General features: G+C 42.5%; 1 protein-coding gene and 1 pseudogene across 2 annotated transcripts in view; one reads left to right on the top strand and one right to left on the bottom strand.

Moving 5' to 3' along the window:
* The window catches only part of LOC107523087 (zinc finger protein 709-like), a 424,510-nt gene that overhangs the window by 21,101 nt on the left and 376,302 nt on the right, over positions 1-27,107 (bottom strand). Inside the window, exon 1 of one of the 2 annotated variants that reach the window (XM_060205025.1) lies at positions 6,612-7,055. The exons of the other annotated variant lie outside the window; for it this stretch is intronic. The gene's annotated coding sequence lies outside the window, so the exon portion shown is untranslated. Of the gene's footprint in view, positions 1-6,611; positions 7,056-27,107 lie in introns of those variants that run through there. 2 annotated transcript variants of the gene reach the window in all.
* On the top strand, positions 7,383-8,389 carry LOC103122937 (heterogeneous nuclear ribonucleoprotein A1-like; annotated as a pseudogene).

Here is a 27,107-nt window from a genome sequence, read left to right as displayed (position 1 = left end):
TTTGAAAAAATTGTAATAAGAAATGCAGGAACAACAAATGAGAATATGGAAGAAAATTCTAATTACCTCATGGTTATTAGAGAGCTGAAAGCTGAAATTGCTGAGCTAAGAAGGCAACTAGCTGAACAAGCTAAAACAGTATCAGAGCAGGGCAACAAAATAGATGAACTCCAGAAAGCAGTAGAGGGCAGAGAGAATAGAATCTGAGGGTGAAAACAGAATTAGCAAGATTGAGGATGAATTAGAGACAACTAAAAAAGAAGTAAGAGATCTGAAAAAGAGTTTAAGAGATGCTGAAAACAACAACAGAGTCCTATGGGATGACTTCAAAAGAAACAATATACGCATTATTGGCTTACCAGAGGAAGAAAGAGAAGGAGAGGAAGAAAGCATTCTCCAGGCCATAATAGCTGAAAATTTCTCTAGTCTAGACAACACCAAAGACATAAAGATTCAAGAAGCCCAGAGGGTCCCAAACAGAATTAACCCAGACCTAAAGACACCAAGACATGTCATACTTAGAATGGAAAGGAAGAAGGATAAAGAAAGGATCCTGAAGGCTGCAAGAGAAAAACAAAGAGTCACCTACTAAGGAAAACCCATAAGATTAGCAGCAGACTTCTCCATACAAACACTACAGGCCAGAAGAGAATGGCAAGATATCTATCGAGTGCTCAATGAGAAAGGCTTTCAGCCAAGAATACTATATCCTGCTAGACTGTCATTCAGACTAGATGGAAGCATCAAAACCTTCTCAGACAAGCAACAGTTGAAGGAAGCAACCATCACCAAGCCTGCCCTGAAAGAAGTTCTGAAAGGTCTCCTATAAACAACCAGACCACCACAAATAGGACAAATATCAAAACACTCTAAAACTCTACAAGAATGGCGTTAAAATATCTTCAATCTTTGATATCAATAAATGTCAATGGCCTGAATTCACCTATTAAAAGACACAGAGTAGGAAGATGGATCAGAAAACACAACCCAACAATATGTTGTCTACAGGAAACTCACCTAACTCAACAAGACAAACACAGACTTAAAGTGAAAGGATGGAAAACTATCATACAAGCCAATGGCCCACACAAATGGGCAGGAACAGCTAGCTATTCTCTTATCTGACATGATAGACTTTAAAAATAGATAAGATTTAAAAAGATAGGAATGGACACTACTTAATGCTCAGAGGATCAGTCAATCAAGAGGACTTAACAATTATTAATATCTATGCACCCAATGAGAAGCCATCTAAATACATCAAACTTCTACTGAAAGAGCTACAGCAATATATTAACAGTAACACAATCATAGTAGGGGACTTCAACACCCCACTATCTCAACTTGATAGATCATCCAGGAAGAAAATCCGTAAAGACATAATGGAGCTAAATGAAGAGATAGATAAACTAGAACTATTGGACATTTTCAGAGTCATTCATCCCAAGAAACTGGAATACACATTTTACTCAAATCCACATGGGTCATTCTCAAGGATAGACCATATGTTAGGCCACAAAGACAATTCAAGAGCAAAGACAATTCAATTCAGCCAATTCAAGAGCACTGAAATCATCCCAAGCATCTTCTCAGACCACAGTGGAATTAAACTAACACTTAACAATCAACAAAAGATTAGTAACAGTGCCAAAATGTGGAAGCTCAACAGTACACTTCTTAACAACTTCTGGGTCAAAGAGGAAATCAAGGAAGAAATCAAAATGTTTCGAGAGTTCAATGAAAATGAAGACACAAGCTATCAAAATATTTGGGACACAGTTAAAGCAGCACTAAGAGGGAAGTTCATAGGTATACAAGCACACATTAGGAAACAAGAAAAGGCACAAATAAACAGCCTGATTGCACATCTTAAAGACCTAGAAGAAGAACAACAAAGGAATCCTAAAGCAACCAGAAGGACAGAAATCACTAAAGTTAGGGCAGAAATAAATAACATTGAGAATAGGAAAACCATACAAAAGATCAATGAAAGCAAATGTTGGTTCTTCGAAAGAATAAACAAAATCGACAAACCTTTAGCCAGACTCACAAAACAAAAAAGGGAGAAGTGTGAGAATATTAAGTGTGAAAGTATTCCTTTGAGTGTGAAATGTTTAAATAGGTTGGAAATATTAGGGTTATTTCAGTTTAGAGTGTTAGAGTTAAAGTGAATATTCAAGTGTGAGAATATTATTTTGAGTTTGAAATGTTCAAATGCTTATGAGTGATGAAACATTGTTAAAATTAAAGTGCTAAAATACTCTTGAGTTTTAAGTGACAAAGGAAAGTGAAAGATAAGACTTAAAAACTTGGCCCCCAAGTCCTGCAGGCCTGCATAGATAAGTCCTATGCAGGATAAACACCCTGAAAGGCCCCTGCACTGGCGTAAGATAAAGTTCCGTGCAGGGCAAGTCTTATGCGGCCCCTTAGTTCTTTGAAATGCCCCTGCAGGCTGGCATAAGATGACGTCTTGTGCAGGGCAAGCTCAATGTGGCCCCTGAGTTCTCTGAAATGCCCCTTACACCAGCATAATATAAAGTCCTGTGCAGGGCAGGCCCTCCATCTGTATCGTCTAATAAAGTTAGACCTACATGTCAGGAAGACCCCAATTATCACTGGCTGGATATGACCTAATTCACACCCCAGCCTAACTCAGGGATAAAACCCCAGGATTTTGGACATGGATAGCAACTTTTGAACTGCCTGCTAGACTGTAAGTTCAGGAGCCCCCATCCGGCATATCCCATGGCAATCACGGAGGTGTCTGCAGATTCCCGGAACAGACCCAGGAAAGAACTCAGACCAGCTACGTGGGCCAGCACAGGGCAAGATCAGGACAAGAACCAGGACCAGATCTGGACCAGACCCAGGACCCATCCAAACCAGAACTCTGCCTGGACCAGCTTCGTCAACCTGAGGACATCATTTGTCGTGACCTTATCTGCACACCTCCCTGTCTTATACTGAGGTTTTTGGGATACATCTGCAAATATAAGAGTTTGATGTCAGCAACGCAACGAGTGCCACCCGAGCATGCTTCACTTCAGACTGTGTCCAGAGACTTCAGGTGTGGAACAACAACCCTTCAGCTTCACTTGGGTGAGACCTTTCCTTTCATAGTATTCTCTAATTCCATCCCAGGTGGTTCACTTCCTAACAAAACCTAGATATAGACCAGGTTCCAGGAGATAGAGCATATGTTCACATGTATCCATCCATAAACTAGGGCAAATATATACCTGAAAGCAGTAGTACACTAGAGTTTGCAGTGAGTACCCCCCAACACTTCATCTCCACTATTCCAAGCTTTGGGTGCATGATACTCCAACAACTTGTTTGGCTTTGTATGTTAACTCTCTCTTCAGGCACCAGGTTCTACCTTCTGCAACCCACAACGACCCTGGGTCCATGCACCCAGAGGGATAGAGAATGGGAAAGCTATTGGGGAGGGGATGGGATATGGAGATTGGGTGGTGGGAATTGTGTGGAGTTGTACCCCCCCATCGTATGAGTTTCTTAATGTCTCCTTTCTTAGATAAATAAATAAATAAATAAATAAATAAAAGAATTTGATGTCAGGATACCAAGATTTTAAAACTGCATTTCAATAACTTATTTTAAGGTAAGAGTGTGATGTTGGAGTGTGACGTGGTATCAGCGCCATCTGGTGTCAATAAAATGAGAACTGCAGCACTTATAAACTAACAGCCTAGGTCTCCATTGGCAGAATTCTTTACTCTATTTAATTCAGTAATATCAGGGTCATTTTTCGGTCTATCCTTAGGACAATTTCTAAAGCTGTGAAGAACTCCCACATTTAGTATTAATATTAGACAAGAGTAAAATGTCTTAGAAATATTTCTAATTCTTTGTGCCAGTTTTCAAAGCAGTTAGTAAAAATTCATAGAAAGTTGCAGAGAAGGGTGGGGATAGCTAGCACAATAGTTATTATGCAAAGAGACTCATGCCTGAGGCTCTGAAGTCCCAGATGCAATCCCTACACCACCATAAGCCAGAGTTGAACAGTGCTCTGCTTAAAAAAAAAGGGGGGGGCCCCTTTGTCAAAGATTAGATGTCCAAACGTGTGGGACCTCATTTCTGGGCTCTCAATTCTATTCCACTGGTCAGTGTGTCTGTTCATGTTCCAGTACCAGGCAGTTTTGATGACAATGGCCCTATAATACAGTTTGAGATCTGGGAGTGTGATGCCTCCGGTTCTGTTCTTTTGTCTCAAGATTGTTTTGGCAATTCTAGGTCTTTTCTGGTTCCAGATAAACATTTGTAGCATTTTTTCTATTCTCCTAAAAAATGTGCTTGGGATCTTGATGGGGATAGCATTAAATTTGTAGATGGCTCTGGGTAGTATATTCATTTTGATGATGTTCATTCTTCCAACCCATGAACATGGAATATCTTTCCACTTCTTTGTGTCTTTTTCAATTTCTTTCAGTAGTGACTCATAATTTTCAGTATACAAGTCTTTCACTTCTTTGGTTAGGTTTACTCCTAGATATTTTATTGTTTTTGTTGCTATAGAAAAAGGAACTGATTTCTGGATTTCATTTTCTTCTAACTTAGTGTTTGCATAGAGGAATGCCACTGATTTTTGAATGTTAATTTTGTAGCCTGACACCTTACTTTATTGCCTGATGATTTCCAAAAGCTTCTTGCTGGATTCCTTAGGTTTTTCCATGTATACTATCATGTCATCTGCAAATAAGGAGACTATTACATGGGGAAAGCAGAGTCTCTTCAACAAATGGTGTTGGAAACAATGGGTTGAAACATGCAGAAGAATGAAACTGAATCACTGTATTTCACCAAATACAAAAGTAAATTCCAAGTGGATCAAGGACTTGGATGTTAGACCAGAAACTATCAGATACTTAGAGGAAAATATTGGCAGAACTTTTTTCCACATAAATTTTAAAGACATTTTCAATGAAACGAATCCAATTACAAGGAAGACTAAGGCAAGTATAAACCTATGGGACTACATCAAATTAAAAAGCTTCTTCACAGCAAAAGAAACCACTACCCAAACCAAGAGACCCCTCACATAATGGGAGAAGATCTTTACATGCCATACATCAGATAAGAGTTTAATAACCAATATATATAAAGAGCTTGCCAGACTCAACAACAAGACAACAAATAACCCCATCCAAAAATGGGGGGAGGACTTGGACAGAATGTTCACCATAGAAGAGATCCAAAAGGCTGAGAAACACATGAAAAAATGCTCCAAGTCTCTGATTGTCAGAGAAATGCAAATCAAGACAACAATGAGATATCACTTCACTCCTGTGAGAATGTCATACATCAGAAAAGGTAACAGCAGCAAATGCTGGAGAGGGTGTGGGGTCAAAGGAACCCTCCTACACTGCTGGTGTTAATGTCAATGGGTCCAACCTCTGTGGAGAACAGTCTGGAGAACTCTCAGAAGGCTAGAAATGGACCTACCCTATGACCCTGCAATTCCTCTCCTGGGGATAATATATCCTAAGGAACCCAACACACCCATCCAAAAAGATCTGTGTACACATATGTTCTTGGCAGCACAATTTGTAATAGCCAAATCCTGGAAGCAACCCAGGTGTCCAACAACAGATGAGTGGCTGAGCAAGTTGTGGTCTAGATACACAATGGAATACTACTCAGCTGTAAAAAATGGTGACTTCACCGTTTTCAGCCGATCTTGGATGGACCTTGAAAAAATCATGTTGAGTGAAATAAGTCAGAAACAGAAAGATGAATATGGGTTGATCTCACTCTCAGGCCGAAGTTGAAAAACAAGACCAGAAAAAAAAACACAAGTCAAACCTGAAATGGAATTGGAGTATTACACCAAAGTAAAAGACTCTGGGGTGGGTGGGTAGGTGGGGAGAATACAGGTCCATGAAAGATGATGAATGAAATAGTGGGGGTTGTATTGTTAAATGGGAATCTGGGGAATGTTATGCATGTTCAAACTATTGTATTTAATGTTGAATGTAAAGCATTAATTCCCCAATAAAGAAATTATTTTAAAAAAAAGGGGGGGGTCAGACAGTAGTGCAGGGGGTTAAGCCGCACTGCAGCACGTGAGGCGGCCGGAGAGTCGCTGCACAGGATCCTGCAGCGGGACCAGCTCCAGCATGCCAGTCCCGCCTGGCCCTGGTCCCCAGCGGCTGCAGACAAGCAGAGGGCGGCCACCTGCAGCCGCACAACCGCGCAGGCGCCGCGCGCACTCGGGAACCGCAGCTCCGCGCCTGCGCACACGCGCCGGTCCACCAGTGGCCAAGGCCAGAGGCCGCCGCTCTCAGCGCCGCTCCCCGCCTCGGGTCCGCGCCGCCGGTCGCCCGCCGGAGCCCTGCCGGAGCCTGCCCGGGACACCCTGCGCCCGCCCCAGCGGCTCACGCCGCGCCCCCGCGGGCCCCGCACCTCCCCGGGCCCCAAAGCGGGGCGAGGGAAAGCGGGACCCAGACCAGCAGGGAGGCGGCGCAGAATAGCCAGAGGCGAGGCTAGCGCACCTCCCCGACACACGCAGAGCCCCAGGTCTTTAAGGCCGGGTCACGCCGAGGCCTCGCCCGGCTCCCGCCGCCACCCGACACCCACCAGCTGCCACTGACCTGACGCCTCAGCACAACCGACTCTGCACGGCTGACTCGCAGCTACAGCAAGGCGAACCGGCCGCCCAGCCGCGCGTGTGCAGGACCCCGCTGGAGCCGCTTGGCCTGACGGGAGCTGTAGTCCGCCGCCTCGCCGTCAGCCGCGGGAGAAGAGCCGTGCGAACTACAAGTCCCAGCAGCCCGTGCGGCTGGCCTAAGCTGACGCTCCCGGAAACAGATGTTTCTGCCCTGTAGCCCAGTGCTGCCGCTCTAGCCTGGTGCTTGAGGGTCGGCTTCTTGTGGATTTTAAGGAACCTGAAGCTCTAGATAATGAATGAGTGAGCTGCTCTGGCCCCGACGGTGACATGAGAACAATCTAAGCTGTTTGCTTTTTTATTGATTTGTATTTATTTTGGATCAAGAAAGAGATATTGAGACTGGGGGCCTTATTGAGCGCACATGTTACAACAGGAGACTTAAATTATCTGCATTCATTTATTGAACAGAGACGGCCAGAAATCAAGAGGGGAAGGGAGATAGGGAGGGAGAGATGCAGAGAGACACCTGCAGCCCTGCTTCACCACGTGCAAAGCTTTCTCCCTGCAGTGAGGCCCTGGAGCTGAAAACTGGGTCCTTGCACTGTTACTTGTGCACCCAACTAGGTGCACCATGACCCAGCTCCACTTTTTTTTTCTTAGCAAAAAATGCTCACCTCTAATTATGCTGGTGCAAAGGATTAAACCTGATATTTGGACACTAAGTCACTAGAGTTTGTTTACATAAATAACCATTATGGTCTCTTCCCTGCCCATTGTATTTATATATTTCTTTGTTTGTTTTACTAGAATACTGCTCAGCTTTGGCTTCTGGTGGTACAGGGGATTGAACCTGGCACTTTGGAGAACAGCTGCGGAAGCTCTTCATCGGAAGCTTGAGCTTTGAAACGACTGATGAGAGTCTGAGAGGCCATTCTGAGCAGTGGGGAGCTCTCACAGACTGTGTGGTTATGAGACTCAAACACCAAGCGCTCCAGGGGTTTCAGTTTTGTCCCTTGTGCCACCATAGAGGAGGTGGGTGCTGCCATGAATGCGAGGTCACACAGGGTGGATGGGAGAGTCATGGAAACAAAGAGAGCCGTCTCCAGAGAAGATTCTCAACCACCTGGCACCCACTTAACTGTGAAAAAGATTTTTGTGGATGGCACTAAAGAAGACACTGAAAAACACCATCTAAGAGATTATTTTGAACACTATGGGAAAACTGAAGTTACTGAAATCATGACTGACCAGGGCAGTGGCCTAAGGAGAGGCTTTGCTTTTGTAACCTTTGATGACCATGATTCTGCCGACAAGACTGTCATTCAGAAATACCATACTATGAGTGGCCACAACTGTGAAGCAAGGAAAGCCTTATCACAGCAAGAGATGGCAACAGCCTCATCCAGCCAAAGAGGACAAAGTGGTTCTGGAAACTTTGGTGGTGGCTGTGGAGGTGGATTTGGTGGCAATGACAACTATGGCCGAGGAGGTAGCATCTGGAACCTGGTGGCTGAGAAGAGTTGACATATAAAGCCAAACAAATTGTTGACTAATTATGAACCTAAAGGCTGGAATAGTGCAGATGAAGATTTGGAGGTATCCATTTTTAGATAGTTAGTTGGCCTATATTTGTTGTATTCCAAAGGAACCATGATTATACTAGGTTTTGTTATTTTTCTTCTGAGCCTGACATCTGATATACAGGTGGACCCAAGTTATTGTCTAGGTTGGTGATATCATGACTGAAAAAAGGGCTAGAAAGCTGGATCAGGGAAGAGAGTAACTCCCAAATATGGGAAAGGTGTATAAATATTGTCTACTGTAAACCCCATCAATTTAATCTGGGGCCCATATTCAAAAGAATTTTTAAGTGATACCATGTGTCTGGGGCATATTTGGGGTCAGTGAGTTAACATAGCAGTTATAGAACTAAAGTTCATGCTTGAGACTCAGTGTAACATGTTTCAGTCCTCAAAGCCACTATAACTCAGAACTCAGCATAGTTTTGTTAAGAAAACAAAAACAGTGCAGGTAAATAGCTCTCCTTATGATTACTCACAGTCCGTTTACTTTGTCCTATTTGATCTATCCATTTTTCAACTGTTCCTGAGTCATAAATAGACACAGAGAAGATGGTGACTAAGAGCTTCCATAAAATCAGGCTTCTAGAGTTATTGCTATGAAGTAACATGTTGGAAACTTTTCTGTGGAGTCTCAGGGAGGGGTGCTTATGCATGGGGGGAGATGAAAGAACTAAGAGAATAGAGCTATGGAGTCTATTTGATGTCTACCACACCTAGAATTGTCTAGAGACAGGCTGGGCAGCTGGGTAGGTGGGGAGTTAGCCATGGTAGAGGAGACGGGCTGTGGGGAAGCCCAGCCAGTGGCGTCAGATCAGACAAATGTGAGGCAATTTGACTAGTTAATGGGGTGCTGGTAGGCTGTTGAGAGGAGTGTTGATGACATCCAAATTGAGAACACTTTCACTCTAAGGGAGAGGAGAGGAGGGCTGGGTGGTAGCGCAGTGGAGCAAAGAGTAAGGACTAGACTAAGGATCCTGGTTCCAGCCCCTGACTTTCCACATGTGGGGGGGTTGCCTGACAGGTGCTGAAGCAGGCAGGTCTGCAGGTGTCTGTCTTTCTCTCCCCCTCTCTGTCTTCCCTTTCTCTCTCCATTTCTCTCTGTCCTAGCCAACAATAATGACAGCAATAACAACACAATAAATAACAAGAGCAAAAAAAGGGAAAAATGGCTTCCTGCTCAATCTGTGGGTTGCAATGTTGATGGCCGCGATCCTTTGTGACATCATAGATGACATCAACAGTAGTGTTGTGGAATGCCCAGCTAGTTAAGAATTTAAAAGGAAGATGCTAGGAAACTTCCAGAGGCAGGGCTACCAGCAACAGCAGATCTGTTTCTCTCCTCTCCTCTCCTCTCCTCTCCCAGATCAACTAGGAATACCAAAGGAGACCACCTGGGACTGAAACAAGACAGGACTAGAACGACTACAGAAACTCACCAAATCACCGGTGACTGAAAACACACATTGCTGGTGACAGAGAGGAGCCTAGGGAGAGACTAAGTGGCTGGAAGCAGTCCGGCAGTTTATCAGTTAAGACACCACCTCCAGTTTGTTCCATCAACAAGGGGACAGCTGAAGGGAGGAGAGGACTCCCCAGAGACTCACCAACTGCAACTCTGAGTCTCCATTGCTACTGTCCTCAAAATCTGGAGCAGCAGCAGGGAGGGACACCAGGGAACAGAGATCTAACCAGGAAATTCAGGAGAAGACCTATACCTTGGTGGCATAGCTGTGGGGCTGTGAAAGTCTCATTGCATAACCACCGGAATATCTCTGCCACACCCTGCCTTATCTCTTGGTTAGGAGTCAGTGATTAAGTTAAGAAGCCTACTTATAGTTAGAAGCCCTCAGGCTCCCATAGTCTACAGAGAAGAAAAAAAAGAGTCTTTTATATCACTGAGCTCCAACTCAGGGATTAAAATACTGTTGAAACAACTGTTCACCACTGTGAACAACTGTTCACCACTGTGAACCCTTTAATTACCTTACTTGGACACAAGTCAATACAGGAAATAGTGATCAGTAATTTGAAAAGTACTAAGAGAGGGAACTCATAACATAATATATAAAATGGGTAAACCAACAAGAAGAAATATTGGAGAAATGAGCCAGGACAACAGTCCAGCTAAAAGCCCCCCAAAGGGTGAAGCACAAAATAACGAGGTCAACATCCAAACATTAGCTAAGGAAATAATCACAGGAGTGAGTAGAGTTTGAAAGAATTGTAATCAGAAATACAGGAACAACAAATGAGACTCTGGAAGAAAAACTATCTCAAGGTTATTAGAGAGCTGAAAGCTGAAATAGCTGAGCTAAGAACACAACTAGATGAATAAGCTAAAACAGTATCAGAACAGGGAAACAAAATAGATCAACTCCAGAAAACAGTAGAGGGCAAAGAGAATAGAATCAATGAAGCTGAAGAGAGAATTAGCAAGTTCGAGGATGAATTAGAGACAACTAAAAAAGAGTAAGAGATCTCAAAAAGAGTTTAAGAGATGCTGAAAACAACAACAGAGACCAATGGGATGACTTCAAAAGAAACAATATACACATTATTGGCTTACCAGAGGAAGAAAGAGAGGGAGAGGAAGAAAGCATTCTTCAGGCCATAATAGCTGAAAACTTCTTAGTCTAGACAACATCAAAGACATAAAGATTCAAGAAGCCTAGAGGGTCCCAAACAGAATTAACCCAGACTTAAAGACACCAAGACCCATCATATTTAGAATGGAAAGGAATAAGGATCAAGAAAGGATCCTGAAGGCTGCAAGAGAAAAACAGTCACCTACAGAGGAAAACCCATAAGATCCATAAGATCAGCAGCAGACTTCACACAAACACTACAGGCCAAAAGAGAATGGCAAGATAGCTATCGAGTGCTCAATGAGAAAGGCTTTCAACCAAGAATACTATATCCTGCTAGACTGTCATTCAGACTAGATGGAGGCATCAAAACCTTCTCAGACAAGCAACAGTTGAAGGAATCAACTATCACCAAGCCTACCCTGAAAGAAGTTCTGAAAGGTCTCCTATAAACAGTCTGACCATCATAAATAGGACATATATCAGAACACTCTAAAATTCTACAAGAATGGCGTTAAAATATCTTTAATCTTTGATATCAATAAATGTCAATGGCCTGAATTCACCTATTAAAAGACACAGAGTAGGAAGATAGATCAGAAAACACAATCCAACAATATGCTGTCTACAGGAAACCCACCTAACTCAACAAGACAAACATAGACTTAAAGTGGAAGGATGGAAACCTATCATACAAGCCAATGGCCCACAAAATAAGGCAGGAACAGCTAGTCTCATGTCTGACACAATAGACTTTAAAATAGATAAGAATAAAAATATAGGAATGGACACTACTTAATGCTTAAGGATCAGTCAATCAAGAGGACTTAACAATTATTAACATCTATGTACCCAATAAGAAACCATCTAAATACATCAAACGTCTACTGAAAGAGGTAAAGCAATATATTAACAGCAACACAGTCATAGAAGGGGACTTCAACACCCCACTCTCTCAACTTGACTGATCATCCAGGCAGAAAATCAATAAAGACATAAAGGAGCTAAATGAAGAGATAGATAAACTAGAACTATTGGACATTTTCAGAGTCATTCATCCCAAGAAACTGGAATACACATTTTACTCAAATCCACATGGGTCATTCTCAAGGATAGACCATATGTTAGGCCACATATGTTAAGACAGTATCAGCAAATTCAAGAGCATTGAAATCATCCCAAGCATCTTCTCAGACCACAGTGGAACTAAACTAACAATTAACAATCAACAAAAGATTAGTAATAGTCCCAAAATGTGGAAGCTCAACAGTACACTTCTTAATCTCTGGGTCAAAGAGGAAATCAAGGAAGAAATCAAAATGTTTCGAGAGTTCAATGAAAATGAAGACACAAGCTATCAAAATATTTGGGACACAGCTAAGGCAGTACTGAGAGGGAAGTTCATAGCTATACAAGCACACTTAGGAAACAAGAAAAAGCACAAATAAACAGCCTGATTGCACATCTTAAAGACCTAGAAGAAGAAGAAAAAAGGAACCCTAAAGCAACCAGAATGACAGAAATCACTAAAGTTAGGGCAGAAATAATTAACATTGAGAATAAGAAAACCATACAAAAGATCAACAAATGTAAATGATGGTTCTTTGAAAGAGTGAACAAAATCGACAAACCATTAGGCAGACTCACAAAACAAAAAAGGGAGAAGACCCAAATTAATCGGATAGTAAATGAAAGAGGAGATATTACAACAGACACTGCAGAAATTCAACATATCATGTGAGGCTTCTATGAACAACTATATGCCACCAAGCTAGAGAACCTGGAAGAAATGGACGATTTCCTAGATACCTACCAACTTCCAAAACTAAGTCAAGAGGAAATGGATAACATGAACAGGCCCATCACAGCTAATGAAATTGAAACAGTTATCAAAAATCTCCCCAAAAATAAAGGTCCTGGACTGTTGGTATGCTTCTAAAAACCCCTTCTGTTTCATTAGTTTAATACCCGCTGCTTAACACTGTATTCTATTTACATAACTACTGTATTCTATTTACATAACCACTGCTGCGGTCTATTTACATAAATAACTTTTACATTTACATAAAGCCCCACCCTCCCTCCAGGGCATTGGTGGTTCAGTGATAGAATTCTTGCCTGCTCCGCCCCCTCCTTGTCACACCCTGATTTTCACCAGTCACTTTCCTCTCCACCCTCTGTATGTCACATCTTGTTTACACCCTACTTGGAAAGTATGTAAGGACAACATTGTTCGTTTTAGTTAGTTGGTAGTTGTGTTAGTTTCAGTCAAGCTCAGCTTAGATTGCGCTGCGTCCTGCATGAATAAAGAGATACTGCGTACGGCTCAACCATGAATCCCTGGTCATCTGTCTCCTCTCGCAAAGCCAGCCTGACACTGGACCAGATGGTATTACAAATGAATTCTACAAAACCTTAAAAGAAGAACTAATACCTCTACTTTTAAAAGTCTTCCAGAAGACTGAAGACACTGGAATACTCCATGCCAGCTTCTATGAAGTCAACATCACTCTGATACCAAAAACAAACAGGGACACAACCAAAAAAGAAAACTACAGATCAATATCTCTGATGAACATAGATGCTAAAATACTGAACAAAATTCTAGCCAACCGGATACAGCAGTATATCAAAAAGATTGTTCATCATGACCAAGTGGGGCTTATCCCAGGCATGCAAGGTTGGTTTAATATATGTAAATCAATCAATGCGATCCACTACATCAACAAAAGCAAGACCAAAAACCACATGGTCATATCAATAGATGCAGAGAAATCTTTTGACAAAATACAACATCCCTTTATGATCAAAACACTACAAAAATGGGAATAGATGGAAAATTCATGAAGATAGTGGAGTCTATATATAGCAAATATACAGCCAACATCATTCTCAATGGTGAAAAACTGGAAGCATTTCCACTCAGATCAGGTGCTAGACAGGGATGCCCACTATCACCATTACTATTCAACATAGTGTTGAAAGTTCTTGCCATGGTAATCAGGCAGGAGCAAGGAATTAAAGGAATACAGATTGGAAGAGAAGAAATCAAACTCTCCCTATTTGCAGATGACATGATAGTATACACAGAAAAACCTAAGGAATCCAGCAAGAAGCTTTTGGAAATCATCAGGCAATACAGTAAGGTGTCAGGCTACAAAATTAACATTCAAAAGTCAGTGGCATTCCTCTATGCAAACACTAAGCTATAAGAAATTGAAATCCAGAAATTTACTATAGCAACAAAAACAATAAAATATCTAAGGGGGTCGGGCGGTGGCGCAGTGGGTTAAGCGCATGTGGCGCAAAGCACAGGGACCGGCGTAAGGATCCCGGTTTGAGCCCCCGACTCCCCACCTGCAGGGGAGTCGCTTCACAGGCGGTGAAGCTTGTCTGCAGGTGTCTATATTTCTCTCCCCTTCTCTGTCTTCCCCTCCTCTCTCCATTTCTCTCTGTCCTATCCAACAACGAATTGCATCAACAAGGGCAATAATAATAACCACAACGAAGCTACAACAGGGCAACAAAAGGGGGGAAAAAATGGCCTCCAGGAGCGGTGGATTCATGGTGCAGGCACCGAGCCCAGCAATAACCCTGGAGGAGGAAAAAGAAAAACAAAACAAAACAAAATATCTAGGAGTAAACCTAACCAAAGAAGTGAAAGACTTGTATACTGAAAATTATGAGTCACTACTCAAGGAAATTGAAAAAGACACAAAGAAGCGGAAAGATATTCCATGTTCATGGGTTGGTAGAATTAACATCATCAAAATGAATATACTACCCAGAGCCATCTACAGATTTAATGCTATCCCCATCAAGATCCCAAGTACATTTTTTAGTAGAATAGAAAAAAAATGCTACAAATGTTTATCTGGAACCAGAAAAGACCTAGAATTGCCAAAACAATCTTGAGACAAAAGAACAGAAACAGAGGCATCACAATCCCAGATCTCAAATTGTATTATAGGGCCATTGTCATCAAAACTGCTTGGTACTGGAACATGAATAGACACACTGACCAGTGGAATAGAATTGAGAGCCCTGAAGTGAGGCCCCACACCTATGGACATCTAATCTTTGACAAACTATGTAGTAAAACATTCAGGCAATCCTCTAATCTTCAGACACATGAAAGAATTCACAGTGGAGAAACTCTAAATGTAAAGTGTGGTAAAACTTTCAGGCCATCCTGTAGTCTTTAGAGACATGAAAGAATTCACAGTTGAGAGAAACCCTATGAATGTGAACTAGTAAAACATTCAGTTGTTCCATTAGACTTTGGACACATGAAAGAATTCACAGTGGAGAGAAAACCTATGAATGTAAACTGTAGTAAAACATTCAGTTGTTCTAGTAGTCTTTGAACACATGAAAGAATTCACAGTGGAGAGAAACCTTATGAACATAAACTATGAAGTAAAGCATTTATGGAGTGTTTCTCTTCAGTTACATGAAGAAAGTTTCTCACAGTGGAGAGAAAGAAACTTCATGAATGTAAACAATGTAGTCAAACATTCATTTAAGTCAATGTTCTTTGGATACCTGAAAGATCTCACAGTGGAGAGAAATCCAATGAAAGTAAACAGCAAAATATTGATTGAAGCCATTCATCTTTGTCAAAATGAAATAACTCAGAATGGAGAGAAATTTGATAAATGTAAGCAGTGTTGAAACCATTGTTATTCTGGTCCTCTCTGTGGACATGAAAGGATTCACAGTGAATCAAAACCCCAAGATAGTCATAAACCTTTCAGATGTTCCACTAACTTTCAAGCACTTGAAAATATTTGCAATGGATATATGTAAGTAAATATAGCTAGATAATTGTAGGGATCACAGTTCATGATACAAGTGAATGCATACCTCTGAATCTTCTATAAATGTAAGGAATATGAGTAAATACTTTGATTCTTTATCATAAATTCTAATATATGAAAAAATCCACTTGGTACTGAGAACTTCCTGATGGCAACAATGCTTAGATGTATTCAGAAAATCTCAAGAATGTGAAGTATACAACAAATTATTCACTTATTCTATTCATTTTGAAAAATGTGAAAGAATGTACAGTGGCAAGAAACACTATGTATGTAAACTATGTAGTAAAACATTCAGGCGATCCAGTTATCTTCGGAAACATGAAGGAACTCACAGTGAAGAGAAACCCTTTGAATGTAAACTATGTAGTAAAACATTCAGACAATCCAGTAGTCTTCAGACACATGAAAGAATTCACAGTGGAGAGAAACCCTATGAATGCAAACTATGTACTAAAACATTCAGTTTTTCTGGTAGCCTTCAGAGACATGAAAGAATTCACAGTGGAGAGAAACCCTATGAATGTAAACTGTGTAGTAAAACATTCTGGCAATCCAGTACTCTTCGGACACATGAAAGAATTCATAGTGGAAAGAAACCATATGAATGTAAACAGTGTAGTAAAACATTCAGGCAATCCAGTGCTCTTCAGACACATGAAAGAACTCACAGTGGAGAGAAACCCTATGAATGTAAACTACGTAGTAAAACATTCAGTTGTTCCAGTCATCTTTGGACACATGAATCAACTCACAGTGGAGAGAAACCCTATGAATGTAAGCAATGTAGTAAAACATTCAGTTGTTTCAGTCATCAGACTATTGAAAGAAGTCACAGTGCAAAGAAACATTATGAATGTAAACAATGAAGTAAAGCATTCCTGTATTCTAGTTCTCTTAAGTTAGATGAAAGAACTCACAGTGGAGAGAAAGAATCCTCATGAATGTAAACAATGTAATCAAACATTCATTGAAGTCAATTTTCTTTGGAGACATGAAAGATCTCACAGTGGAGAGAAACCCAGTGCAAGTAAATAGCAAAACACTGATTCAAGCGAGTCATCTTTGTCAACATGAAATATCTCAGAATGGAGAGAAATTTGATAAATGCAAGCAGTGTTGAAAACATTGTTATTCTGGTCCTCTTTGTAGACATGAAGGAATTCACAGTGAAATAAAACCCCAAGAAAGTCATCAAGCTTTCAGATGTTCCACTAATTTTCAAGCACATGAAAATATTCTCAATGGAAATCAATCTTTTGAGCATTACTGTACTAAAGATTAGAGAGAGATGCAACCTGAGACATACATAAAGAATTCATTAATTAAAAAATCCATTGTGCAGGGGTAGATAGCATAATGGTTATGCAAAGAAACTCATGCCTGAGGCCCTAAAGTTCCAGGTTCACCATAAGTCAGAGCTGGGCACTGCTATGGTGTTTCTCTATCTCTGCATCTCTCAAAAATAAAGTAAACAATATATATTTTTAAAAAGTTAATCCCTAAGAGAGAGGCAGACTGGGAGTATGGACCGACCAGTCAAAGCCCATGTTCAGCGAGGAAGCAATTACAGAAGCCAGACCTTCTACCTTCTGCAACCCTCAATGACCCTGGGTCCATGCTCCCAGAGGGATAGAGAATGGGAAAGCTATCGGGGGAGGGGGTGGGATATGGAGACTGGGCGGTGGGAATTGTGTGGAGTTGTACCCCTCCTACCCTATGGTTTTGTTAATTAATCCTTTCTTAAATAAAAAAATAAAAAAAAAAGTTAATCCCTTCAAAAATAGGAATATCTGGCCAGAATATTCTCAAGAGATTCACAGGGACAATAGACATCTGAAAATATTCTCAAAGTCACTTTATCAGGGAAGGCAAATAAAACCAACAATATGAGATTGTCATGTTTTAGAACAGACAGAAACACCAAGTGCTGAAGAAGCTACTGAGTGGTCCAGGAAGTGGTTTTATCCAAAATCCACCCACTATCCCACCTCCTGCGACCTGAAATTATAAATTTTTTAAAAAAGAAAACACTGACAAAAACCATAGTATACCAACACAACGATTGCCACCTCAACATGCTTCACTTCAGACCGTGTCCAGAGACTTCACGTGTGGAATGACAACCCTTCAACTTCATTACTTGGGTGAGACCTTTCCTTTCATAGTATACTCTAATTTCATCTCAGGTGGTTCACTGCCGCCGACCACCCAACTGGGGGCTCAGCAGGCCGATCCAGGGAGAATGAGACTTATAGGTGGGAGGTGGATTCGGCGCGACAGACAACACTGAGACACATGAGTTTCAATGCTGCTGCAATCTTTTACTGATATAGAGATTCTTTTTATAATAGCATAACAAAGAGCATAAATCAAAAGCTGGCCAAGTCAGTTGACCACAAAGTACGCAGGGTACATTTTTTATAAGTAACACAGACAGGAGGAACTGAAGGCATACAACTACCAGCAAAACGAAAGCACAGCCATACTGTTCTTTCATGGGTTATTAACCACATCCCTTTGGTTTCAGACAAAAGTCAATTTATCAGTAAGAACTAAATGCTTTCACTGCTCTCATTTATCCAAAGGGCTATTCTTTCTCCTTCCAAGCACTGGACCTAAATACCCAGAATAGGGGGGGCACTAGTGGGAACACGGCGTCTTGCTCTGATCCTTATGCCAAGCTCACTTTCCTGTAATCTACCTAAGACAATATGCAGGTGCATTTCAGGGTTGCTATGTAACATGTTTCCTGGGAAAGCTAAAGGACCATTGTCTGTATGATTGAATGTAATATTTCTGAGAATAGTGCTCAGTCCTTGCTCAACCTGGATAGCCAAGTCATTGGGGCTTGAAGTGCTGGGATTTACTGTTGTAAGGGGCTTTTCATCCAGTGGGGTCCCATCTGGAATGTCCAGACTAGACTTGGGGGATTGCACTGTAAGCGTCTCCGGAGTCTCCTGGACATTCCCTGGGTGGCCTGCATAAAGCATGATAAACAACAACAGTAAGCTTTCAGAAGCGAAACCAAGTCCACCTAGCCATCCAAGGCCTTTCCGCCAACCGGGAGACCCAGGGATCCGTCCACACAAATATCCAGGCTTCTGTCCACCACCTATCTTGGGTACGGTCTTCCGTACAGGAGCTTGTAAGGCCCCTGTCCGGTTCCCTAACCAGGTCACCCGCACTGTTTTGTCACACCGCGGTCGTGGCCTGCCTATCTGGCCAGACAGGTGTGGCAGTTCCCGGTTTTTTGTTTTTAAGACGGAATTCCTCTAGGTCCCTCCGGGTGGTTTTGATGGCCAATAGGAGAGCTCTGAAAAGACAAGGAAACACCATGAAAACCACTATGATTATTATTAGGGCAACAGCTGCCACTATTGCATAATGCCACCAAGTGAAAGGATTGAGAGCAGAGACATTCTCATAGAGCTGCTGAGCTAGGGATTCGAATCCAAAATCATTTAAATGAGCAGTGCTGGTAGCAGTGATATAATCTTGCACCTCCTGAAAATCATGAGTTAAATCATTATCTTTCCAGATTCCTAGTAAATGTGCTTTTGTCTTATTCCAATTTTCTGTATCATTATATTTAGCTGGGGTGACACAAATGTACTTAAAGGAGACGTGACACTTTGTTGCCATTCTAGCTTTTATGTTAGCTACATCCTGTCCCAGGGCTATAACCACTTCCTCAAGAGCGTTGAGTTTTGCTTCTAACTTTTTATCTATAATATGCTGTTCAGCAAGTATTAAGGAAATGTTCCTATGCATGTCATTCACAAAATGGGCTGTCTGGATGTTTTTTACTAAAGCTGTCGTCGAAACGGCGAAAGAGGTAAGGATAGCTATTAAGGCTGAAATTCCTAGGATAAGTGCTGCCACAAATCTTTTTGGCCGCAATAATTCATTTAGTCTTTGTACAACCATGAGTCCTGTATCCTCAAACCATGCTTCCTGTTTAAGGTCTACAGGCATCATAACATAAGCAGGTCTTTTTACTAACAGCATAACATCAAACTCCTTTTTAAAATCATTTTCCATGCAATTTGTTAGAACACATTGTAGACATTTAATATGGTATGAGTTGCTTGAAATGGGGCAGACTGAGAAGAAAGAGCGTTTCGCCATCAAAATGCCAAAGGGATACCCAACACATGCCCTAGCTCCTATTGGCTCAGGGTGTGTAGCTTTTGGTTTGGTCCATAAAATCATATCTGCTGCAGCAGCCAATCTGAACAGATCCATTTGCATTAAGGAGGAACCGTCGGTGTTCTTAGTTATCCAAACAGGTTCCACAAAGCCTGCTGTAAAAAATCTATGAATAACTTTGTCTTTGGAGTTATAATTATTAAACTTTTCACTATTATTTTTTAAAATAACCAGCTTGATTATAATTAGGAGATGAGACCGAAAAGTCCCATACTGTAGTGTTAGTTCCTGTAACCACATAGGGGATTCCCTTTTTCTGGAATCCACACGAGAGCCAATTAGGGGTCTGATCATCATATATCCACTGAGAGTCTTGATTTTTATATTTATGCAGACAGTCAGTGATGGGTAATGTCTCTGTGGTACTCGCAGTCTCATTTTCTGTATACCATCCCAAAGTTTTAATCTGTAATTCCCAAACCAACCTTTTTTCAGGTGTTGGTTTTTCCACAGACTCCGGGGCGTCAGTCACAAAGGTCCTATATGCCACTGGTAAGCAACCAGAGATTGAGAAGCCTAAGAGGCTGAAGCATATAGGGGCGGAGTCTGCTCTGCCCTCGTAAGTTAATGTGGAAGACTTTATTGGGCCCACAGAGAATATTGGAGTTCCCCCTAGAATATCAGACACATTAGTCATAACCTTTATATGCTCTCTTTCCTGCCACGTAACGGGATGAATTAATGGAGGTTTTGGAACATATGTCCAATATGAATCACCTTGTGTTGGAACTGCTGAAAGTAAAAGCATGCAAGCAAGGAAAATATTAGCCATAGAAGGGGGTTTCCCCTCCTCATGCACTGCCCGCGTGGCCACTTGGATCAACCGCTGTATCTGGCTCATGGTTGGGAGCGATCCCGCCATCGGCTGTGGCGTCAGTGTGCACTTCAGCAGTTTCCTCCGTAGCTGCTTCATCTTCTTTCGGTTTTGGTTGGGGCGTCGCGACGTGCCTGATGAGTCGATCTGGGATCCAGATGGGAGATTCTCCATCCTGTGGAAAGACACAAGCATACCCTCGCCCTGAAGTTATAAGAGGGTCTGGCCCTTTCCACAGTCCTGTAAGTTGATCTTTCCATTTTACCAAGGGTTTGGGATTATCCTGGGAAGGATTCCAATGTCTCTCCATTCTTGACTGGCCTGTGTCATTGAGATTCAAATGGTTAAGAGTAAACAAGGCATGAGACAAAACATGGTGGGGGGTTAAATAAGGGCTGGCTTCTCGTAATTTCTTTATCTGTGCTTTCACATCCTGATGAGTTCTTTCAATTATAGCCTGTCCCTGAGGATTATATGGAATCCCTGTCACATGTCGAATTTTCCAGGTATTGCAGAATTTGGCAAACGGTTTGGAAATGTAGGCCGGACCATTATCTGTTTTCACCCTCAGAGGCTGTCCAAGGACGGCCATGGCCGCAACCATGTGTTGAATAACATCCTTTATGGCTTCTCCAGTCCTAGCGGTGGCTAGCACAGCATGTGAGAAGGTATCAACACATATGTGCACATAGCACAGCCTCCCAAATTCTGGAACATGAGTAACATCCATTTGCCATAAGTGATTTGGCTTTAGCCCTCTGGGATTTACTCCCATTTTATGTACTTGCCTAGCGGGCGGACAAGCCCAACAGGTCCGCACAATGTGCCTGGCTTGTTCTCTAGTAATTTTAAATTGATATCTTAAGGCATTAGCATTTTGATGATGTAAAGCATGACTGTCCTCAGCCTCTTGTATAGTGAGGCAAAGGTTGGCCCTTGTGAAGTGGTCAGCCATGGCATTGCCAAAAGCCAAGGCCCCTGGCAAATTTGTATGCCCTCTAATGTGCCCTATAAAAAACTTATGCTTTCTTTGCAGGATTAAATCCTGGATTACTTTTAACTGCTCTTTGATAGTTGACTTACCCGTGATGAGGGCAGTTTCAATAGTGGGAAAGAGGCTCACTATATATTTAGAATCGGTGTAAAGGTTAAATGTCTGGGGGAAGTGTCGAAAGGCTAGCGTGACAGCCGCCAGTTCCGTCTGCTGAGCAGATGTCTTTCCTGTGTGGGATATTATAGGGGGTTCCCCTTCAGTCCAGACAACCGCTACTCCATTACTAGAACCATCAGTAAAAATAGTTTGTGCTTCTGTAAGCAGTTCTATGGCACACTGCTGGGGAAAAATCAATGCTGTTTCTTTTACAAATTCTATTATAGGGTGCTTGGGCAGATGATACTTAATCTGTCCTGTATATCCCATCAAGGCCAAACCCCAATCATCACTTTCTTGTAACAATTGTTCAAATTGTAACCTAGAGTAAGGAATTACTATTTCTTGCATATCTCTTCCAAATATTTCTTTTGATCTTGTCCTTCCCTTGACTATCAATTGGGCTACCAGGCTCGGATATGAGATGAGACCTTTTGATGGAGAGTGGGGCAGATGGACCCATTCTAGCAGAGCATCTTGCCACAGGCATCCTGTGGGTGTATAAGCAGTTTTCATTATGAGCAATGCCCAAGGTATGGCGTAATTCACTTGATGCAGTCTAGCCTGTTCTAGCCTTTCCTCCACCAATTGTAGTGCAGCTGTGGCCTCAGGGGTCAGCTGTCTTTTTGACTTAGGATGTGAATCCCCATGTAATATATCAAATAGGGGGCTTAATTCTCCGGTTGTGATTTTCAAATATGGTCTAACCCAATTAATGTTTCCCAGCAATTTCTGGAAGTCATTTAAAGTATTTAATTTGTCCCTACGAATGTGGGCATGCTGAGACGTTAAATATCCTTCATGTATCTTGTGTCCCAAATACTGAATTGGTCTATTTTCTTGTATCTTGTCTGGGGCTAGACTTAGCCCAAACTTTTCTAGAGACACAGTCATTTCTCTTAATATTTGTCTAGCCTGATTAATGTCTTCATGCCCAATCAAAATATCGTCCATAAAATGTATGATATATGCCTCTGGATATCCATGCCTAAGGGGGGACACAGCCATATCTACAAATTTCTGGCACAACGTAGGACTGTTTTTCATGCCTTGAGGCAACACCTGCCATTCATATCTTTTACAAGGCTCTTTATGATTAACTGAGGGAACAGAGAATGCAAACCTTTTACAATCTATGGGATTTAATTTGATAGTAAAGAAACAATCTTGCAAGTCTATAACTATAATATGATAATTTCTAGGAATAGCCACAGGAGAAGGAAGCCCCGGCTGCAGGGCTCCCATGTCTTCCATAGTGGCATTAACTGCTCTTAAGTCTTGCAGCAATCTCCATTTGCCTGATTTCTTTTTAATTACAAAAACCGGTGTATTCCAAGGACTATTGCTTTCTTTCAAATGTCCCTTATCCACTTGTTCTTTCACAATTTGTTGTATGGCTTCTATTTTTTCCATGGTGAGGGGCCATTGATTTTGCCATACAGGTTCAGATGACTTCCATGGAATGCTATCTGCATATAAATTATCAATGGCCCCTATGAAAAATATTGGTCCTCTACATTGTCAGTGGTCAGGGCGAGATTTAAGTCCTGCATAATGTCTCGCCCCCACAAAGAAAAAGGCAATGAGGGAATTACATAGGGCTGTATATGCCCTGTCTTTTTTCCATGTCTCCAGGGAATGATCCCAGAGCTTTTGGCCACATTAGCTGCCATCCCTAGACCCATTAAGGTTGAATCTGTTCTGATGACTGGCCATGCCTGAGGCCAGTCTTTTCCTGCTATACAGGTTTTATCTGCTCCTGTATCCAACAACCCGTTTATAGGTTTTCCCTGAATGTGTATTTCAAGAAACGGCCTTGCTGCAGTAATTTCCTGAGTCCATGCCACAACGTCAGAGGAGCCAAACTGCCCCTCTCTGGACTGCATCAAAATTGGATTGGGCAAATTTACATAGGGGAGCAATATGATCTGTGCAATCCTTTGTCCTTTTCTGATGATTACAGCCTCTCTCAGGGCTCTACACAAAATTTTTATATCATCCCGGGTATCTGCGTCTATCACTCCTGGTATGACTTCTACACCTTTGTCCTTTCCAGAGCTTCTGCCTAAAATCAACCCAAACAGCCCTGATGGTAAGGAGCCCTTAACCCAAGTCTCTATTACCACTATTCCATCCAGGGGTGACAACACATAGTCCTTCTGTGCTGCGAGATCAAGCCCTGCACTACCCGGGGTGGCTCGAGGAAGGTCATGAATAGTTTTAGAGGGGGGCTCAATCTGTGTCCCTGTGTCTGGACATTCTGTCCCTTTTGGATCCTCTCTTGGCGTGGGGCTGAGAGGCAGCCCCTCAATTAGTTTTTTGTCTCTGTTTCCTTTAAAGTGGTCCCATCTTTGTGGAACTTTGACCTGCATTCATTTTTCCAATGTCTCCCTTTATTACATCGGGGACATATTCCTGGTGCCACACCCTTACTGGCCGACTCTCTGTTCTGGCCTTTATTGGGACATGCTGCTCTTTTATGACCAGGCTTACCGCAACCAAAGCAGTTCAGGTCTTTGTCTGACCGCCCACCCCCATAAGTAGTCTTGATAAATTTGGTAATGGGGGTACGATGCATTGCAGCTGCATATGCCATTCCCTGTACCACCGCAGGTGAGGCATCAGCACAGGCTCGTATGTAATCCTGTAGGGACCCTGTCCTACGTATGGGACGAATTAGGTCCCGACACAGCTGATTGGCATTTTCCCAAGCCAATTGCTTTAATAATATGGCTGTCCCTTCACTTTGGGGCATCATCCTATTTATGGCTTCTTCTAACCTAGCAATAAAACTCTGATAAGGTTCCTCAAGTGACTGCTGGATACCTGCTAAGGCAGTACCTGTTGTTCCCGCAGGTGGAATGGCTCTCCATGCCAAAACAGCATTTGTAGTGATTTCCTTCAATACCTGTTTTGGTATTTTTACTTGTGCCTGCTGTTTTATGAAGTCTCCTGTACCCAACATCATGTCCATTGTGGGAGATTTACCTCTCCTGCCTGATATGCTCTTTTTTACTGAGTCTTTACATCTTTCCTCATAATCAGTGCGCCACAAAACATAATCTCCTGGGCTAAGCACCGATCTGGCTGTTTGATGCCAGTCACTCGGGGTTAGCCATTGGCTAGCCACCAAATCTACCAGTTGCAATGTAAACGGCGCGGACGGCCCTGAGGCTTTGACGGCCGCTTGCAACTCCTTTAAGGTTTTCAATGCCAATGGTTCCCATTCAGCTTCCCCTCCGTCCTCATTAAAATCAGGGGCAGCAACAGGGAAACTGAAAGTAAGATCACCTGTCCTGCGAGCCTCCTGAACAGCAGCCTGAAACCCGACAGGAGGAAGTAGCTTCCTTCGTGGTTTAGGTACGGGTGGCTGTTTACTTTTTCTGGGTAATGGGACCATCACCACCACCTCATGATCCCTCTCATCAGGATAATGCTGGTCATTATATTCCTGTTCTTCCTCAGCTAGATCATCCCAATCATCAAACACCTCAGTGTAAAGTGGCGCGGTGGGGTGCTTGCCCTTTTCTTCCTTTCCCAGAACCGTCCCGTACCTGTTTTCACCTTCTGAGTCAATTAGTGGCTGACCCTCTTCGAGGGACATTACTTCCTCTGCAAGGAGTTCCAAGTCTGACTTTTCTGTCAATGCGTCCCTGATTTGTAACCATATAGGAAACATCTGTTTGGGCACAGGAGTATCCTCATGCACAGTGGCATACCTTTTTAAGTCTTTCCCAAGTCTTTTCCAATCTGGGAGAGTCAATGTTCCCTCCTGTGGAAACCAGGGGGCCGCCTTCATCATATATTCATAAAATTCTGCGGCAGTGTCTTCTGACACTCGGAGCCCACGCTCTAACAGCATGTGCCGCAATACTGAGAGGAACATACGTTTTCCCTTTGATCCTGACAATCCCATACTGTTAATGATTACCTGCCCTTAACCAAATACTTCTGGCGGGTCTGCAGCACCCTCCGGCAGGAACCGATCCCCTCCTGACAATATACTCACCTGTCTTCAAGTCCCTGTTCAAGGCGCCAGGTGCCGCCGACCACCCAACTGGGGGCTCAGCAGGCCGATCCAGGGAGAATGAGACTTATAGGTGGGAGGTGGATTCGGCGCGACAGACAACACTGAGACACATGAGTTTCAATGCTGCTGCAATCTTTTACTGATATAGAGATTCTTTTTATAATAGCATAACAAAGAAGCATAAATCAAAAGCTGGCCAAGTCAGTTGACCACAAAGTACGCAGGGTACATTTTTTATAAGTAACACAGACAGGAGGAACTGAAGGCATACAACTACCAGCAAAACGAAAGCACAGCCATACTGTTCTTTCATGGGTTATTAACCACATCCCTTTGGTTTCAGACAAAAGTCAATTTATCAGTAAGAACTAAATGCTTTCACTGCTCTCATTTATCCAAAGGGCTATTCTTTCTCCTTCCAAGCACTGGACCTAAATACCCAGAATAGGGGGGGCACTAGTGGGAACACGGCGTCTTGCTCTGATCCTTATGCCAAGCTCACTTTCCTGTAATCTACCTAAGACAATATGCAGGTGCATTTCAGGGTTGCTATGTAACATGTTTCCTGGGAAAGCTAAAGGACCATTGTCTGTATGATTGAATGTAATATTTCTGAGAATAGTGCTCAGTCCTTGCTCAACCTGGATAGCCAAGTCATTGGGGCTTGAAGTGCTGGGATTTACTGTTGTAAGGGGCTTTTCATCCAGTGGGGTCCCATCTGGAATGTCCAGACTAGACTTGGGGGATTGCACTGTAAGCGTCTCCGGAGTCTCCTGGACATTCCCTGGGTGGCCTGCATAAAGCATGATAAACAACAACAGTAAGCTTTCAGAAGCGAAACCAAGTCCACCTAGCCATCCAAGGCCTTTCCGCCAACCGGGAGACCCAGGGATCCGTCCACACAAATATCCAGGCTTCTGTCCACCACCTATCTTGGGTACGGTCTTCCGTACAGGAGCTTGTAAGGCCCCTGTCCGGTTCCCTAACCAGGTCACCCGCACTGTTTTGTCACACCGCGGTCGTGGCCTGCCTATCTGGCCAGACAGGTGTGGCAGTTCACTTTCTAACAAAGTCCCAAAACCTAGATATACACCAGTTTCTGTGAGAGAGAGCATATGTTCACACGTATCCATAAACTACTGCAAAATATATGCCTGAAAGAAGTGCACTAGAGTTTGCAGTGAGTACCCCCTTAACACTTCCTCTCCACTATTCCAAGCTTTGGGTCCACGATTGCTCACAATTTGTTTGGCTTTGTATGTTAACTCTCTTTTCAGCCCCCAGG

The sequence above is a fragment of the Erinaceus europaeus genome, chromosome 13 (genome assembly GCF_950295315.1).
Source record: "Erinaceus europaeus chromosome 13, mEriEur2.1, whole genome shotgun sequence".
NCBI classification, from domain to species: Eukaryota; Metazoa; Chordata; class Mammalia; order Eulipotyphla; family Erinaceidae; genus Erinaceus; species Erinaceus europaeus.
This window is presented reverse-complemented; position numbering and strand designations above follow the sequence as displayed.